General features: G+C 40.4%; 1 long non-coding RNA gene across 1 annotated transcript; it reads right to left on the bottom strand.

Moving 5' to 3' along the window:
• Window positions 1-10,315: 10,315 nt before the first annotated feature.
• Window positions 10,316-12,348, bottom strand: LOC133814736 (uncharacterized). Its single transcript, XR_009884802.1, has 2 exons — window positions 12,220-12,348; window positions 10,316-10,415 (listed from the first exon to the last, which is right to left on the bottom strand). It is a non-coding gene; the product is annotated as an uncharacterized LOC133814736 (long non-coding RNA).
• Window positions 12,349-19,638: the final 7,290 nt, after the last annotated feature.

Here is a 19,638-nt window from a genome sequence, read left to right on the forward strand (position 1 = left end):
TTCACCTCGAGACAATCTGCTTTGACGTTTTTAACTTACGCTTTTTCATGCCTTTAAGCATTTTGGTTACAATTTTTTGAAAAACTTAGTTCGTGTTAACATTTATCCATATTCCGAGCTCTTTAGGAAGAACATCGATCGATAGATTTAAATTAACTTCTAAGTTTTATGACTCGGTTAAAACCAGGAACTTAATTTGAAAACTTAGTTCGTGTTAACTTTTATCTATATCTCGAGCTCTTTAAGAAGAACAACGATCAATAGATTTAAATCAACTTCTAAGTTTTACGACCCGGTTAAAACCAGGAACTTAATTTGAAAACTTAGTTCGTGTTAACTTTTATCTATGTCACGAGCTCTTTAAGAAGAACAACGATCAGTAGATTTAAATCAACTTCTAAGTTTTATGACCCGGTTAAAACCAAGAACTTAATTTGAAAACTTAGTTCGTGTTAACTTTTATCTATATCTCGAGCTCTTTAAGAAGAACAATGATCAATAGATTTAAATCAACTTCTAAGTTTTATGACCCGGTTAAAACCAGGAACTTAATTTGAAAACTTAGTCCGTGTTAACTTTTATCTATATCTCGAGCTCTTTAAGAAGAAGAACGATCAATAAATTTAAATCAACTTCTAAGTTTTATGACCCGGTTAAAACCAGGAACTTAATTTGAAAACTTAGTTCGTGTTAACTTTTATCTATATCTCGAGCTCTTTAAGAAGAACAACGATCAATAGATTTAAACCAACTTCTAAGTTTTATGACCCGGTTAAAACCAGGATAGGACTTAGTTAGCGTTAACCCATATCAATATCTTGCGTTTTTAAGAAAACAACGGTCAATCGATAAGAATCAACATCTAAGTCGTTAAGGAGACCTGGTTATATCCAGGTACCATATGCCCCCCAAGTAACTGGGAAAGGGTCTTTCGTGGTTACTTTAAGATTACACTTGCAAATATGCGTAAAAAGCTGATTTTCATTGATACATAAAAAGTGGCCTTCCAGGCCTTACAAGTGGATCATTGATAATATTTCTTCAAGTGGACGGCGTTCCAAGTCCGCGGGACCGCCCCTCCATCAAGTCGAGCTAACTTATAAGTTCCTTCCTTGATGACTTCGATGACCTGGTATGGTCCTTCCCAGTTCGGTCCCAAAACTCCATCTTTGGGATCTTTTCCGGCGAGGAAAACTCTCCTCAGGACCAAGTCGCCCACGCTAAAGGCGCATTTTTTTACCTTGGTGTTGAAGTAGCGGGTGATTTTCAGCTGATAATGGGCGAGCTGGAGTTGCGAATCCTCTCGCCTTTCCTCAACCAGATCGGGGGAATGGCATAGGAGCTCATGGTTTCGATCTTGGTCATAAGACTGGACTCTATGTGAAAGAACCTTTATCTCCACGGGGAGGACTGCCTCACTCCCAAAGGTTAGGGAAAAGGGAGTATGACCCGTAGGAGTCCGATGCGAGGTCCGGTATGCCCATAGGACTTGGGGGAGCTGTTCTGGCCAGACACCCTTCGCTTCATCTAATCTTTTCTCAAAGCTTGCCTTTAGGGTATTGTTGACAGCTTCGACCTGGCCATTAGCCTGAGGATAGGCCACGGAGGAGAAACTTTTTACAATCCCATGTCTTTCACAGAACTCAGTGAACAGGTCGCTGTCGAACTGCGTGCCGTTATCGGAGACGATCTTCTTGGGCAGGCCGAAGCGACAGATGATGCTTTTAACCACGAAGTCAAGCACCTTTTTGGACGTTATCGTTGCCAACGGCTCTGCCTCAGCCCACTTAGTAAAGTAGTCGATGGCTACCACGGCGTAACGGACCCCGCCTTTTCCAGTGGGGAGGGCGCCAACCAAGTCTATCCCCCAAACGGCAAACGGCCATGGGGACGAGATCATCTTCAGCTCGACCAGAGGAGCTCGAGCAACTGCAGCGAACCGCTGGCACTTGTCGCACTTCTTCACGTAGGAGATCGAGTCTTTGGACAGAGTTGGCCAGTAATACCCCTGCCTGAGAACCTTTAAAGCCAAGCTCTGCTCCCCGGTGTGGTCTCCGCAGAATCCTTCGTGAACTTCCTGCAGGATGGCCTTCGCTTCACTTGGAAGAACGCACCGGAGGAGAGGTAGGGAATGCCCACGTTGGTACAACACCCCATCGACCAACGTATATCTCGGAGATTGATACAGGATTCGCCGTGCATCGCTACGTCCTTCAGGCAGCTTGCCCTCAACGAGATATTCAAGAATGGGGGTCATCCAGGTTGGCCTGGCGTCGACCATCTCGACCTCAGCCCGGTCTCCTTCTATACTTGGTTTTTCCAAGAATTCTATTGGCACCAACCCCAAGGTCTCCGTCTCTCCTGAGGTGGCGAGCTTGGCAAGAGCATCTGCATTAGTGTTCTGTTCTCGAGGTATCTGCTCGATCGATCCTCGCTCAAACGCGGACAGCTCGGCTTTTACCTTTGCCAGATATGTGGCCATCTTGGGTCCCCGCGCCTGATACTCGCCCAGAACCTGGTTTACCACGAGCTGGGAGTCACTGAAGCACTGGACGGAGCTCGCCTTTAACTCCTTGGCTATCCTCAGTCCGACCAACAAAGCTTCGTACTCTGCCTCGTTGTTGGAGGCCTTAAACCCGAACCTTAGCGCCGAGTGGAATCTATGTCCCTCGAGGGATATCAGAATGATTCCGGCCCCGGAGCTGTTCTCGTTGGAAGATCCATCCACAAAGATCCTCCACAACGATTGGGGCGAGGTGACCTGGGGTGAGCCCTCTGCTAGATCCTCCTGGAATCCCGTGCATTCTGCCACAAAATCGGCGAGGGCCTGACTTTTTATAGCAGTTCGTGGAGTGTAGAAAATCTCGAACTGACTGAGCTCGACCGCCCATTTTAACAAACGTCCTAATGCTTCAGGTTTTTGCAAAACCTGCCTTAGAGGCTGATCGGTCATGACGTGTACTGAGTGAGATTGGAAGTACGGCCTGAGCTTATGCGAGGCCGTGATTAGGCAGAACGCCAATTTTTCCATCAGTGGATATCGTGATTCTGCCCCGAGGAGTCTCTTGCTGATGTAGTAGACTGGCTTCTAAACTTGGTCCTCTTCTCGTACCAGTACGACACTAGTTACATCCTCAGTGACAGCCAGGTAGAGAAAAAGAGGCTCTCCTGCCTTGGGCTTGGATAGCAAGGGCGGTTCAGCCAGATGTGCCTTCAGGTCGAGGAATGCGCTTTCGCATTCTACTGTCCATTCAAACTTCTTGTTTCCTCGGAGCAGGTTGTAGAAGGGCAAACACTTATCGGTTGACTTGGAAATAAACCAGTTGAGCGCTGCCACTCTTCAAGCCTTGGACATCTTTCCGCGACCTGGGCGAAGGAAGCTCGAGCAGTGACCGGATCTTACTGGGGTTTGCCTCGATTCCTCGGGTATTGACTATGAACCCCAGGAACTTCCCTGATGCGACTCCAAAAGTGCATTTCTGGGGATTGAGTCTCATGCCGTATTCTCGTAGTATTTTAAAACATTCTTCCAGGTTGGAAACATGGTTATCGGCAGTCTTTGACTTGACTAGCATGTCATCAACGTACACTTCCATGTTTTTACCGATCTGGTCCGCGAACATTCTATTTACTAGCCTTTGGTAGGTAGCTCCGGCGTTCTTCAGTCCGAACGGCATGACCTTATAGCAATAGACATTAGTCGGGGTCATGAAGCTGGTGTGTTCCTGGTCCGCTGGATTCATCGCGATCTGATTGTAGCCTGAGTACGCGTCCATAAAGGACATGAGCTTGTGCCCCGCCGTGGCATCCACCAGCTGGTCAATCCTTGGCAATGGAAAAAAATCCTTGGGGCAGGCTTTATTCAGGTCGGAGAAGTCGATGCAGGTTCGCCATTTTCCGTTGGGCTTTGGAATTAGCATGGGGTTGGCAACCCAAATTGGAAACTTGGCTTCGCGGATAAAGCCACATTTTTTTAGCCGGGCTACTTCTTCTTCTAGGGCTTCAGCCCGGGTTGTTCCTAAACGTCTTTGCTTCTGAGACTTGGCGAGAATGCTTTTGTCCAGATGAAGCATGTGCATGATGACACTCGGGCTAATCCCCACCATGTCCTCGTGGGACCAGGCAAATACGTCTAAGTTAGCCCGCAGAAACGTAGTCAGCTCCGCCTTCCTCTTGCTACAGAGATTTTTCCCAAGCCTGACCGTCCGTGACGGATTCTGTGGATCAAGGTTCACTTCCTCGAGCTCCTTAATAGCCTGGAGCTCGGATCTGTCTTCGCCTACTCGGGGGTCAATATCCTCATTTAAAGCGACATTTCCCACTTTGGAGTTTTGAGGTTTTTCAATCTCAGGGTCCGCTGAGGGTTCCTGAGATTCCTCTTCACCCAGAATGCCCATAGCCAGCTGCCCGGGTTTAGATCTTCCCTTCATGGAAATGTTGTAGCGTTCCCTGGCAGCGAGCTGATCGCCATGGACAATGCAGGTTCCCGTTGAAGTAGGGAACTTCATGGCGAGGTGTCGAATGGAAGTGATAGCCCCGAAAGCTATGAGCGTAGGTCGGCCCAAAATGGCGTTGTAAGCAGTGGGGCAGTCTATGACCACGAACTCGAGTAGTTTGGATACTGTCCGAGATTCTTCCCCTAGGGTGATCACTAGCTCGATCATCCCTATCGCCGCTGATCCTTCTCCGGAAAAACCATACAGCATCATGGAGGTTGCCTTTAGCTCGGCGACGGTCAAACCCATATTCTCTAAGGTGGATCGGAATAGGAGGTTCACCGAGCTCCCGTTGTCTATCAGTACCCTCCTCACTCTCCGGTTGGCGAGCTGGACTTCTACAACCAAGGGGTCATTGTGAGGGAACTGGACACGGCCTGCATCTTCCTCCGTAAAAATGATTGGTTGCCTCTCCAATCCCTGCTGCTTCGACTGGTGCTGCTCCGGGACGAACTCCACTCCGTTGTGAGCCTTTAGTTCATTCACGTATCTCTTCTGGGCGCCTCTGCTCGTGCCAGCCATGTGCGGACCTCCAGAGATGGTGGATATCTCTCCTCCGACCACGGGGGGAGGGACATCCTGATCTACCCGAGACCCGGGCTGACTGGCTGGGGTTTCTGGAGCAGGTCGACTCGCTGGGACCCTGTTCCGCGAGTATTGAGCCAAGGGACCGGCTCGGATGAGAGTCTCGATCTCATCTTTCAAATGCCTACAATCGTCGGTATTGTGGCCGATGTCGTTATGAAAACGGCAAAATTTGGAAGTGTCTCTCTTTCCCTTGTGGTGCTTCAATGGCTCCGGCCTCTTCCAAGGGACTCGAGTAGAGTTGGCCAAGACGATACTCTCTCTGGACTGGGTGAGCTCGGTATACGTCGCGAAAACAGGCTTAAACTTATCTACGGACCTATTCTTCTTTTGGCTGTGTTGACTGTTTTCGCCATTGCCCTTTCTTTTTCCTCCGCCGGGCTGGTTGCTCTGTGCGACGTTTGGGGTTGCTGCCACGACCTCTGTCCCTACTCCCGCGGGCTGATCGGGAACCTGGCTGGTTCCCGCAGCTGTGGCTTCGGCTTCTTCCAAGTTTATCCATTCTTGGGCCCTGTTAAGGAATTCGTTGACCGAGCTGACTCCCTTCCTCTGTATATCCTTCCATAGGTCTCCTCCGACAAGGATTCCGGTTCTCATGGCCATGAGCTTGGAGCTATCATCCGCATCTCTAGCTCGAGCAGCGACGTTCGCGAATCTGCTCAGGTAGGCCTTCAGAGTCTCACCGGGCTGCGGCCTGAACACGGGCGGCTTGGGAGGCTCGGAATGCCCTTTTGAAGTCGGCTGAGAAGGTCTTCCAGGAACTGATTGACTGTCTTTTACTTTGCTTGAACCATTGCCTGGCAGGTCCAGTCAGTGTGGAGGGGAAGATTAAGCATCTCAGCTTCGGGCCAATGTTATGGGCCATCATTAGGGTGTTGAACATCCCTAAATGGTCCGACGGGTCTCCGTCCCCGTTGAACTTCGACAAGTGAGGCATACGGAAACCAGATGGGTATGCCGTCGCTGCTATGTTGGGGGCGAAAAGTTCCATCTCGTCCCCCGAATCATATTTGTCTTTTTCTTTTTCTGATAGGAGCTTCCTCATCAGCTCCTCCATCTGAGTCAGGCGCTCGAGGGTTTGGTCCTGATGTCCTTGGTTATTCCGGGGCTGTTCAACAGCTCCGGATCCATTGTACACATTTGGTGGGTTATTTCCCCTCCTATCTTGAGATAGGTTATTTGGGACATTCCCTCCGTTGCGTACTTCGGACAGAACCCCCCCTGAACGAGTCTGGCCTCCATCTCCTGCTCGGTCCCCTCTATGAGAGTTGAGGCGATCTCACAGGTCACCTCCCTGGGTGGTCTGATGACTTTGTGCCGAACTTAAACGCTGACGAAGGTCTCCCCCAGAGAGATCACTCTGGCGACTGCCGGTCCAGTGGCTCCTACTGGATAGGCTTGGAGTCCACCTTTGGTGATGACGACTTGAGCCTTCCCCTGGCGCCCTGCTGCGTCGGGAAGGTCCAGTTGATGGCAAGTTTCTCCTACTACTCCCATAGGCTGGAATGTCCCGGACGAGCCGAGGAGGAGACGGATATCTGATCGGAGATGGAGGATGCCTAACTGGGGAGGCGATCCTAGTTTTGTGTAACGTCCCTAAGGTAGGGTACGTTCGCCACATACTCGTAATTCTAGAGTTTACGAGTATGTTAGGCACTTGACTAAAAGGATTAAATAAAATGATACGAAGAAATACAGAAAAATTTAAAACTTTTATATAAACTTATTAGTAGAAATGATTACACGTATGAATACTTTAAATTTAAGGCAGCCATATGAAAACTCTAAATCATTATTGCATTGCTACTGAGTCCGTGCTCCACAAGTTGCTCAACAGCTAAAGCCACACCTGAAAAAAAATGTTGGAAAATAACATAATGAGCTAACGCTCAGTAAGCAAATCTCATGCATACACATACACATGAATGTCGTGAGTTGGTAGTGCACATATACTAATATGCTGACTTATATACTTATGCATTTCATTTATTGCTCAAGCACTTACAAACTTTACTTTTATGCTCTTTCTTTTAGTTTCACATTTTTATGGGCCCAATATCACTTGTGCACACTGTTTGATTCAGCTAATGCCTGCAGGGCTTGTTACACATATCATATAGAATCCCATGGGTTCTCCTCCGGCTAGCCATCATCTCAGCTAGGCTCATCATAACACTCATTTCATCGTTGCCATAGCTGCCATACTTATTACACATATGGAGGAGAAAGACGGAAACATGGCAAACATATCTGAATGGTCAACTCTGACCTAGCCCACACTAGTGGGCAACCACTATAAGTCTTATAGACTTCCGTCTTCTTTACTGAACTTACTTGATTGCTTCATCAAAACAGTGGCACCCTTTCTAAACATCTTATTATCACTATGCTTAAGCCTTGTGTCATTAAAATGTTTAACTTTACATAAGACTTTTCAAGGCATTTCATAACTTTTCTCATATTCATATGCATGGTCTTATATCACATAATAATGTATCACATAACTGTACATGCCATGCATACATGCTGATGCTGAAATGCCAATGTTCATGTTCATGATTCGTGTTGATGGTATTCAATCAAGGCATTGTATCACATCTCATATAACTCAAAACATCTTTAGTCATAATACATGAAGCTTTGGGTTGGTGTCGTTGTTATATCTTAACGTAGAGCTATGGCTCAGGTCTAAGGTTTCCAGCCTAAAAACTTAAACGCTTCATATATCATAACATATAACAAATCATGAACATAGAGTAATCCACATATCCATCAACATAAGAACACATACTTGCACATAATTCATATCATTCTTAACCAAGTAAGACATCTTTCACATATCACATAATTCATCAATTACATATCACACAACACCCTTATGGTGTTCATATAACCATTTTTTACATACTTATCATATGCATCATCATCATACCATACTTAACTCATCAGATATACACAGTCAATGTAGTCATGCATCTTACACTTAAGCACAAAATGTGAGATTTACTTACCTTAGGTCCTTAGCTTATTTTAAAACAGCTCACCAAGAGTAAATCAATCAAATCCATACAAATCCTATTCAAGGCACATAATTTATTAAATTCTATCTAATCCGTAAATATACATTATTTATAGTGTATATTAATCATACCAGAAACTATATAAATGATAATAATAATTATAATCCTAACAACAATAATAATTGTCGTCTATAAATAAACTTATTTCAATATTGATAACAAAATACTTCAATAGCAATACGTATATGAATGTATATATTCAAATAATCATTTTATAAAAGAAATCATATTTTTAACATAAAGTTGTAATAATCAATATAATGATAATAATATAAATATAAATATTTATATTATTATTAATTAGTCATAATATCAATTCCAGTGATATAATAAATATACTTTCTCCAAAATTCACTGGTCTTACAAATATCAATAACTGTAAGAAACTAATATTTGATATTATTTTAATATTCAAATATTAATAAAAATATTAATATACAATAATAATGGTTAGATAATAAGTTTACTATAAATCATACTTTTCATATATATATATATATGAATATGTATTCTTGATTTACTTAACAAAACAATAACAATAATAATTAAAATTAATTAATCATAATAATTTCCATATTAATATAAAATCAATTAAATATGTATTTTTATACTTTATTTAATATCTAATATTTTCTAGAAAATTGGACAGCACAACGGCTATAAAGTGGACAATTCCAAAATCAAAACCTGTATAAAAAATATATATAATCCCAGACAGCCAGTATGATTACAGAAAAATATTTCATATATCAATAATATATAATTATATACTATAAATACACATAATAACATTTATTCTAATCAATCACAATTAAATCACAATATATAGGTAAAAGAAATTATACCAAAGTGATCGGGTTCCACAACAAGTCAAACGATGATTTTCTGAGACTCAAAACGTACTTCAAAACCTCGAACACTAAGTTTCGACCGTCGGTCTACGATGGCTCGTGGTGGGCCCACCACCCAACTATGGTAGATGTAGGAACAAGTTATTGGGTTTTGAAGCCCACAACACGAGGAGCACGATGGTGGTGACGGATCGGCAAACGGATGCCCGAGGTGGCCGAATCGCAACTTTGAAGTCGCGGGGTGGCCGAACTTAAATCGAGTGGTTGAGGCGTTTAATCGGCGAGTGAGCTCTAGATTCCCGCGTGGGTCGATAGTTCGGAGGCCTCTGAATCCAACGGTCCGGCGCGTGGCTAAAAGTGGTGGCCGGAAAGTACTCATGCGTCGTCGGCAACAGTAACACGCAGAGAGAGAGAGAAAGAGAGAAAGAGAGAGAGAGAGAGAGAGAGAGAGAGAGAGTTTCTGAGGAGAGAGAGAGAGAGAGAGAGAGAGGCTCGGGTAAAAAGAAAGGCTGAAGCCTTTTCTTTTTTTAAAAAATTACACTTGGACCCAAAATACTAAATTCTTTTCAAATAAGCCCTTTAGCAAAACTTTCTTAATTTTATAAAAATCCCCAATTTAAATTATATGACATTTGGGTCCAATACTTGACTACTCAAGTTTCTCTCTCTTTAATCTCATTAAAACATAAAATCATATTTTAAACACTATTTTTCCATTACTATTTCTTAAATTTGTAAAGTTGTACATTTTATGTATTAAAACTTTGATTTATAATAAATAAATGTATTATGAAAATGTTGGATATTACAATCCTTCTCCCGTTAAAATAATTTCGTCCTCGAAATTTCAAACTAAAATTTGATAATCGGAGACAAGAACTACCATTACAAATAAACAGAACAACATTTCACAGCATAAGATTTTATACACAACACTTACTTTCACCCCGAAAACAAAACTTATTCCTGACTTGTAATCCTTATCATATATAAAAAGGCGAGGATGTGTAAACACCTCACATGAGGACTACAATATAGAAAGAAAGGAAATAAGCTATAACAATAGTATAAATTACAATGAATGTATACGAAAATACAAACGAATCCTCATCATCCATACTTTTGAACACAAACCACATAACGTAAGAAGAGAAAATGACCATCATCATGAAAACATCCTTGATCTTCATGTCTTACAGTCAAATATTTTTTTTTTAAGCAGATGCAATTGACTGGTTATACCTTGATGATAGATGCTAAATTGAGCAACAAGTTTGTTCAATAAAAAGTTTTTCGACATAAAAAAATTGGATAACTAGAAAACAATTATATAGCCGATGAAGATTATTCTTTAAAACCAAGTCTCTGTGAAACCCTTTCGTTGTCAAAACCGACTTCTTGCCCTGAATGAGAAATAGTGAGATAGGCCATTCATTAGGTACCAGTTCAGAAAAGCCTGACTCTCATTCTTTCTCTAAGAAAACATTTAAAAATCAAAATTGTTTCCAAATGTATAAAATAATAAAGGGCATATTGATACTATGCTAGAATGCAAATAACCGTGGCCACTCGGAAATTCACACACTTAGCTTAGTATCCCTTCATTGAATAAAACATGGGATAAGTCTTGACTGACCAATCCACCACTTCATCTACTAAAACGAATAATTCTCACATGTCTAATAAGTTAGACATGTCTCATTTCAACACCTATACCAATAATACTCAGTCATCACTTCACGCAAGTAATACATTAACTTACTTTCGGGATAAAGCAGCTAATATACTATAATTTAATCGCCGAAAGTAATTCACACTACAGAGTAATTCAGTAAATAACATTTATCACCTCGATTCATTCAACAATTTACAAATTGTTTCCATGTTCAAATCAGGATCGCAAAATCAATAGAAGTGATTTCTTTGTCGACAACATTTAATAAGTTTGACTTTCATCATCAGAGAGGATAGTGTAACACATTAACCAAAATAAAATCTGTGATATCTATCTTGAAAACAAACAAATTCAAGGATCCAATGAACCAACAGTTCAACGCATTTTTCTATAAATAAAATTCATCACATACACACTAAAACACAATCAATCTCAAGCTTTTGAAAACCAAATCATTATTACTTCTGTTCATTACTCAAGCTAAGCAACCCATGGCATCCTCTTCATCTCAGCTGAACTTAGACCTAACTTTAGCTTTACCTGAGCCAAATCTACCCACTATCGAACCTTCACCAAAAATTTCTGCACCCCTACCACAGCTAATGGTGTATCCTACGGTACACATCCCAGAACGAAATACTCAATTTCCCAGAGTTTGGCTTCCCAAATTTTATTCTGATACTGGCCTTGTCACGGTGGAGGATTCAGCTATGCTCGATAAAAAGGTGGCCATTAGTATAGGTCAAAGCATACTCACCCCTAAAGACCAAACAATTTTATCCCATAGGTCGGACCTACAAGCTGTAAAAGATTCCTTAGTTCTTACCATTCAGGCGGCAGCATCGGTCTCAAACCTAGGCCAACGGGTTCTTGCAAGAGAACAAGAGGTTGACCACTTGAAAAGGTATATAGAAACACAAAAACAAGAGATGATAACCATTAGAAATGCCAACAAGGCATTGAATCGAGAGAAGGAGAAGTTGGTTAAGGAGAATGGGACTTTAACTACACTTCTTGCTAACTACTCAGTCGATATGAAGGAAAAATTTCGGACACTGTAAACTACTGGGGAGACCCTTAGAGTTGAACAACAAAAGTTGATCGACGAGGTAGAACGTGTCCAAAATCCCAATCCTTAATGTATTATGTATTTTTTTTTTATCTATATATTACTAAGTCTCTTATTGTGTGTGCTCTCAGCAACAACCTAAAACTTTGCTCTCCAAAACACTAACCTGACATATTAACCCTTAACACACTAACTGAACTGATAGGTCACTTTCAAAGCTTGAGAATATCAAATAACAATCCAAACATCGACATCAATAAATCATCAATTATTTATCACATCAATAATAAAGGCATGCATTCAGATAAATAACAAACTTCAGTTTCTCTACCATGCATGAGAATAATCATTTAATCCAAACTCATACTTATCTCATGGAGACTCAAACACACAATGAGTTTCTAATGCAATTATACAACATCATTAACATGCATTAACTAAAATATGAATAGATTATACTAACCATTAATGTGTGGCTTGTCTTGTGGCGGAACTCAGTAGCATTTCGGATCCCAAAATTTAATAACATAACGAGTATACGACATCTACAAACTCAAAGCTCTGATACCATTTGTAACGTCCCTAAGGTAGGGTACGTTCGCCACATACTCGTAATTCTAGAGTTTACGAGTATGTTAGGCACTTGACTAAAAGGATTAAATAAAATGATACGAAGAAATACAGAAAAATTTAAAACTTTTATATAAACTTATTAGTAGAAATGATTACACGTATGAATACTTTAAATTTAAGGCAGCCATATGAAAACTCTAAATCATTATTGCATTGCTACTGAGTCCGTGCTCCACAAGTTGCTCAACAGCTAAAGCCACACCTGAAAAAAAATGTTGGAAAATAACATAATGAGCTAACGCTCAGTAAGCAAATCTCATGCATACACATACACATGAATGTCGTGAGTTTGTAGTGCACATATACTAATATGCTGACTTATATACTTATGCATTTCATTTATTGCTCAAGCACTTACAAACTTTACTTTTATGCTCTTTCTTTTAGTTTCACATTTTTATGGGCCCAATATCACTTGTGCACACTGTTTGATTCAGCTAATGCCTGCAGGGCTTGTTACACATATCATATAGAATCCCATGGGTTCTCCTCCGGCTAGCCATCATCTCAGCTAGGCTCATCATAACACTCATTTCATCGTTGCCATAGCTGCCATACTTATTACACATATGGAGGAGAAAGACGGAAACATGGCAAACATATCTGAATGGTCAACTCTGACCTAGCCCACACTAGTGGGCAACCACTATAAGTCTTATAGACTTCCGTCTTCTTTACTGAACTTACTTGATTGCTTCATCAAAACAGTGGCACCCTTTTTAAACATCTTATTATCACTATGCTTAAGCCTTGTGTCATTAAAATGTTTAACTTTACATAAGACTTTTCAAGGCATTTCATAACTTTTCTCATATTCATATGCATGGTCTTATATCACATAATAATGTATCACATAACTGTACATGCCATGCATACATGCTGATGCTGAAATGCCAATGTTCATGTTCATGATTCGTGTTGATGGTATTCAATCAAGGCATTGTATCACATCTCATATAACTCAAAACATCTTTAGTCATAATACATGAAGCTTTGGGTTGGTGTCGTTGTTATATCTTAACGTAGAGCTATGGCTCAGGTCTAAGGTTTCCAGCCTAAAAACTTAAACGCTTCATATATCATAACATATAACAAATCATGAACATAGAGTAATCCACATATCCATCAACATAAGAACACATACTTGCACATAATTCATATCATTCTTAACCAAGTAAGACATCTTTCACATATCACATAATTCATCAATTACATATCACACAACACCCTTATGGTGTTCATATAACCATTTTTCACATACTTATCATATGCATCATCATCATACCATACTTAACTCATCAGATATACACAGTCAATGTAGTCATGCATCTTACACTTAAGCACAAAATATGAGATTTACTTACCTTAGGTCCTTAGCTTATTTTAAAACGGCTCACCAAGAGTCAATCAATCAAATCCATACAAATCCTATTCAAGGCACATAATTTATTAAATTCTATCTAATCCGTAAATATACATTATTTATAGTGTATATTAATCATACCAGAAACTATATAAATGATAATAATAATTATAATCCTAACAACAATAATAATTATCGTCTATAAATAAACTTATTTCAATATTGATAACAAAATACTTCAATAGCAATACGTATATGAATGTATATATTCAAATAATCATTTTATAAAAGAAATCATATTTTTAACATAAAGTTGTAATAATCAATATAATGATAATAATATAAATATAAATATTTATATTATTATTAATTAGTCATAATATCAATTCCAGTGATATAATAAATATACTTTCTCCAAAATTCACTGGTCTTACAAATATCAATAACTGTAAGAAACTAATATTTGATATTATTTTAATATTCAAATATTAATAAAAATATTAATATACAATAATAATGGTTAGATAATAAGTTTACTATAAATCATACTTTTCATATATATATAAATAAATCTGTATTCTTGATTTACTTAACAAAACAATAACAATAATAATTAAAATTAATTAATCATAATAATTTCCATATTAATATAAAATCAATTAAAAATGTATTTTTATACTTTATTTAATATCTAATATTTTCTAGAAAATTGGACAGCACAACGGCTATAAAGTGGACAATTCCAAAATCAAAACCTGTATAAAAAATATATATAATCCCAGACAGCCAGTATGATTACAGAAAAATATTTCATATATCAATAATATATAATTATATACTATAAATACACATAATAACAATTATTCTAATCAATCACAATTAAATCACAATATATAGGTAAAATAAATTATACCAAAGTGATCGGGTTCCACAACAAGTCAAACGATGATTTTCTGAGACTCAAAACGTACTTCAAAACCTCGAACACTAAGTTTCGACCGTCGGTCTACGGTGGATCGCGGTGGCTCGTGGTGGGCCCACCACCCAACTATGGTAGATGTAGGAACAAGTTATTGGGTTTTGAAGCCCACAACACGAGGAGCACGATGGTGGTGACGGATCGGCAAACGGATGCCCGAGGTGGCCGAATCGCAACTTTGAAGTCGCGGGGTGGCCGAACTTAAATCGAGTGGTTGAGGCGTTTAATCGGCGAGTGAGCTCTAGATTCCCGCGTAGGTCGATAGTTCGGAGGCCTCTGAATCCAACGGTCCGGCGCGTGGCTAAAAGTGGTGGCCGGAAAGTACTCATGCGTCGTCGGCAACAGTAACACGCAGAGAGAGAGAGAAAGAGAGAGAGAGAGAGAGAGAGAGAGGGGCTCGGGTAAAAAGAAAGGCTGAAGCCTTTTCTTTTTTTTAAAAATTACACTTGGACCCAAAATACTAAAATTCTTTTCAAATAAGCCCTTTAGCAAAACTTTCTTAATTTTATAAAAATCCCCAATTAAAATTATATGACATTTGGGTCCAATACTTGACTACTCAAGTTTCTCTCTCTTTAATCTCATTAAAACATAAAATCATATTTTAAACACTATTTTTCCATTACTATTTCTTAAATTTGTAAAGTTGTACATTTTATGTATTAAAACTTTGATTTATAATAAATAAATGTATTATGAAAATGTTGGATATTACATTTCGTCTGGACGGATCAAGTTTGGTGGGGGCCTTTCGGCCCTGCCAACCTGCTGGTCCCGCACCGGGCGATCTGGACGAGGCGCAGGACGGTCGTCGGGGACGGGCTGACGTCGCGAGCCCTCCCCGGATCTCCTTCGGGAATTTCCTCGAGCTCTCCTGGGCATCCTCGAGGATGGCTGAGAGCTAGGAGTTGATGTCCTGACCGAACGGCTGTATTGCTGTTGTCCGGTCCTAGGCATTTCCTCGAAGTTTGCCTCTCGAAGGTGTGATGAAGGGGTGGAGTTGGCTGCCGGAAGTCTATCCGAACGGCTATGCCTGGACCGGTTACTCCGGCGAGACTTAGGAGCCTCGCCTTGCCTCTCTTCGACATTAACGCCGGTTGTGAGAGGGGGTAATCGGGCCAGGATATCCTGGATTTGCTGGCTAGCTGTTGCTAACTGACTCCTCAATTGAGCATTCTCCATTTCTACCGCAGTATAATAACATGGGTTCGGATTAGGTGGCCGAGGCGCCGAACTACCGGTATCATCTTGGCCCACCGGCTGTTTTCCTGGCCGCTGCTGGACTTCAGGAACTTGTTCATCAGGGATGGTAGTATGATGAGCCTCCTGCCCATCATGTTGTTCTGTCTCGTTACCATGCCTGAACCGAGTAGTCACCATAGTTGGATGTTTGCAGTAGCACTAATCGAACTTGCTCTCAATGAAAGCACCAAACTGTTGACGCGGTTCTTCGCCAACAGGTAATTAAGAGAAGAAGAGAAATGGATTAGTGCTAAAGGTGAACCGAAATAGATATATGATCTTAGAGGATGAAAGAGGTGACTCAAGACACGGTTTTTAAGTGGTTCGAAGGTTAAAACCCTTCTACTCCACTAGTCAATATTATTGATCTATACTGAGTATTTGATTACAGAGTATTTCTTACAAGAGATTATTTTTCCAACCCCTATCAACTCCCAGGGTCTCCATATTTATAGGAGAAGGCACCTGGAAGTTGGTAAGAAGGTCATCCCGTGACCTTCTTAGTTTTCGTATCAATTCTGTGACATTCATGATTAATTCCTAAACCTGACACATAAGTGTGGTCAAATCAATAGGTAAGGAGGTAATGGGCCGCACAGCCCAACCCAGTCGTGGGTGTCTGAACACGCACTTTCCTGCTGCGTGTCCGAGAAGTCAGGGGGATATCAGACACGTGATGCCTGATATATGCACGTTTACCTTGCGTGTGTTGATTTCACAAAGGGTCACAGCCTCCATATCTAGCTAGTACCACGAGCTTCATACTTAGCTCGGTCTTCGGCCTTCAGGATCCCTGCCCCGGCCTTGGGCGGTGAAGGCGAGCTCTTGGGGCTTCCTCGAGCTAAGAGGGCACGACATTACGACGGAAGCTCCGGCCCTGGGGATGATCATGAGGTAATCATGGTTAGGCCGAAGCTCGGCTTGCTAATCAGCCCGTGGGAAAATCAGGGCGACCACTATCTAAGATCAAGAATTGAAGAAATTGGAGGTAGGCCGCGGCTCAAAAAACTCAGGCCGCGGCACTTTAAATGGAAATTGCACTTTCAAAAAAATTTCTTCCAGACAAGCCGCTGCGCATAAAACTCAGGCCGCTGCGCGTAATTTCCAGGCCGCTGCCTGAGGGATAGATTTAGGCACAGATTTTGTTCTAGGCCGCGGCTGGCGACGTCGTTTTCAGATTTTTTATTACTTTTTAATTAGAATTTAATTGAGATTATAAAGGATGATTAGGGTTAATTTGAGAGGGATTTTTATTACGGTTTTAAGAGAGAAAAAGATTGAGAAAGGGCTGAAGAGAAGACTACATTACTTTTGTTCATCAATCTAGTTTCTTTTCTTCCCTTAATCTCTTTAATTTTAATTATAATTATGTTTGTGATTATGATTACTATTATGGAGTAGGTTCTTTTTAGGTTAAAGGTTAATTCAAAACCCAAGACATGAATTCTTGATTATTGATAATGAATATTGTTCTTTAATTTCTCTCAATATTAGATTGTTTTTATTTTTCCAATTGAATGTTATGAATCTTGTAATTTCTTGTTTGGTGGCCAACTAATTAAGGTTTTACATTGTTCAATTGTCATCTTAGAATTACTACTCACAAAATAGTTTAGGATTCTAAGTGTATGTGATAAATTACAATTGATAGTTATGTCAAAAGAATTGTTGATTGTGATGAAAAATAGAACCTAAGTTAAATGAATTATATGCTTCATTAATTTATTGCCTAGATTAACTTGTTTCCATAGAACTTAATGCTTTATCTAAGTTAAATAGATTGTATGCTTCATAGATTTATTGCTTAGATAAAAGAGTTAATTATTGAGCGCTTCGCCTTGATTACTTATAATAGGGAGACTGGGATAATTGACTGCTTCAGCGTTATCTGTGGGGTTAATAGTTTAATTGAGAAATTGGAATAATATTTATCATTAGTGATTAGGAATGATTTTTGAGGGTGGAGATTAACCTTTAACTGTTTCTTAATATCGTATTATCAATCTTTAATTGCTTCTAGTTTATGTTATTTAATTTTGAGTTAAAAAAATCAAAATCGCCTTTTAAGTTTTAGTGTTAATTCTTGAATAATAAAGTGAACGATAGTCTTCGTGGGTTCGACCTGTGCTTGCTATTATATTGAAATAATTGGAAGTATTGAAAGAAAAATCATTGTTAAATTTGTGTGGTACACGACAGCCATCAATAACTCACATAATGTAATGCCCCACGTCACTATGGCTGCTTCCTGGAATGACGACTGACCCTACAAACCAACACGAATCTTTCCAGCTTGCTTTGTCCTCACTCGTACGTTTACTGGGAAAACTTCCCAAGAGGTCACCCATCATGAGATTACTCCAGGTCAAGCACGCTTAACTTTGGAGTTCTCAAGTGAAGGGCTACCGAAAAGAAGATGCATCTTGTTGGCATAGGTAGTACCCATCAATCCATTTAAGCCATCTTTAACTGAGTAGTCTTATTCCTACATAGTCTTAGAATCATCACACTTGACCTTCCCGAGACCATGTGAGATTGCACAACACAACTTTTTACTTGGTCTGTAATGCCCTGAATTCTCCGATGTGGTTTAATGGCGGGATTAGTAGGCCGGGAGGGCCATACTTGCTTAATTATGCCATTAAATGATATTGTGCAGGTATACATGAATTATATTATAATATGATGTTAAATGTATGCATGTGAGTCCACGTTTTTAATTACAGGGGTGTGATGGTAATTTGGCCCGTTGAGGGTATGATTATATATTTGTATGCATGTCGGTGATATATGTTGAGACCACATTATAATGTGGGTTTGTTCGAGCTATTCGGCAAGAGACGATCTTGGATTATTGATTAGTGGTCTTGTCATAACAGGTTTAAGTTCAGGGCTCGGGATGAGTCTCGGGGTGATTTTAAGGATTAGAGCGTTGCGGGAATTAATGGGTAACAAGATATAAATTATTGGTGTTTGAGAATATCGAGAATAGCGGGAATTGGAGAGCGTTAATTATGATTAACGAGATAGGTGGAAAATACCAATTTTGCCCATGGGAGCCTTTAGAAACTTTAAATTGACCTAGGGGTATAATGGTCATTTCACCCCTAGGATAGATATAACCATTTTTGGCTAAGAAAGAGGTAGAAAAACAGAGTATATTCAAGAGCCTTCCCGTACCATCCTTTCTTCAGTTTTCTTTGGGATTTTTGAACCATTCTTGAGGATTCAAGCTTGGGAAGTAAGCCTTGGGAGTTTGGGAGTGTGTTCCTTCATTGAAGAGCATCATAAGCTGAGCTTTGGGTAAGTTTCTAACCATTGAATTTCCTGGTTTGCCCTGTTCTAGTTCTGTTTTGCAGCTGTGATTTCTAGGTTGAGATCTTGGTTTTGTTGGGAGTTTTGGCTAGGGTTCTTATGGTTGTGATGTTTGGGGTATGTTGGGATGGTTTTTGGGTTCATTTTGCATCAAAAATGGGATTTGGAAGCATTGGAATCAGGTTAGAATCGAAGGAGATGAAGAAGGAGATTTCAGGGGGTTTCTGGTCTGGAGGTAGCGCTATAGCGCCCACCTTAGGGCGCTACAGCGCTACTCAGGGGTCTTTTGGGTGTGTTGGGTGTTCTGAGATTAGCGTTGGGGCGCTAGGGATCAGCGTTGTAGCGTTACT

The sequence above is a fragment of the Humulus lupulus genome, chromosome 1 (assembly GCF_963169125.1).
Source record: "Humulus lupulus chromosome 1, drHumLupu1.1, whole genome shotgun sequence".
In the NCBI taxonomy this organism is placed as follows: Eukaryota; Viridiplantae; Streptophyta; class Magnoliopsida; order Rosales; family Cannabaceae; genus Humulus; species Humulus lupulus.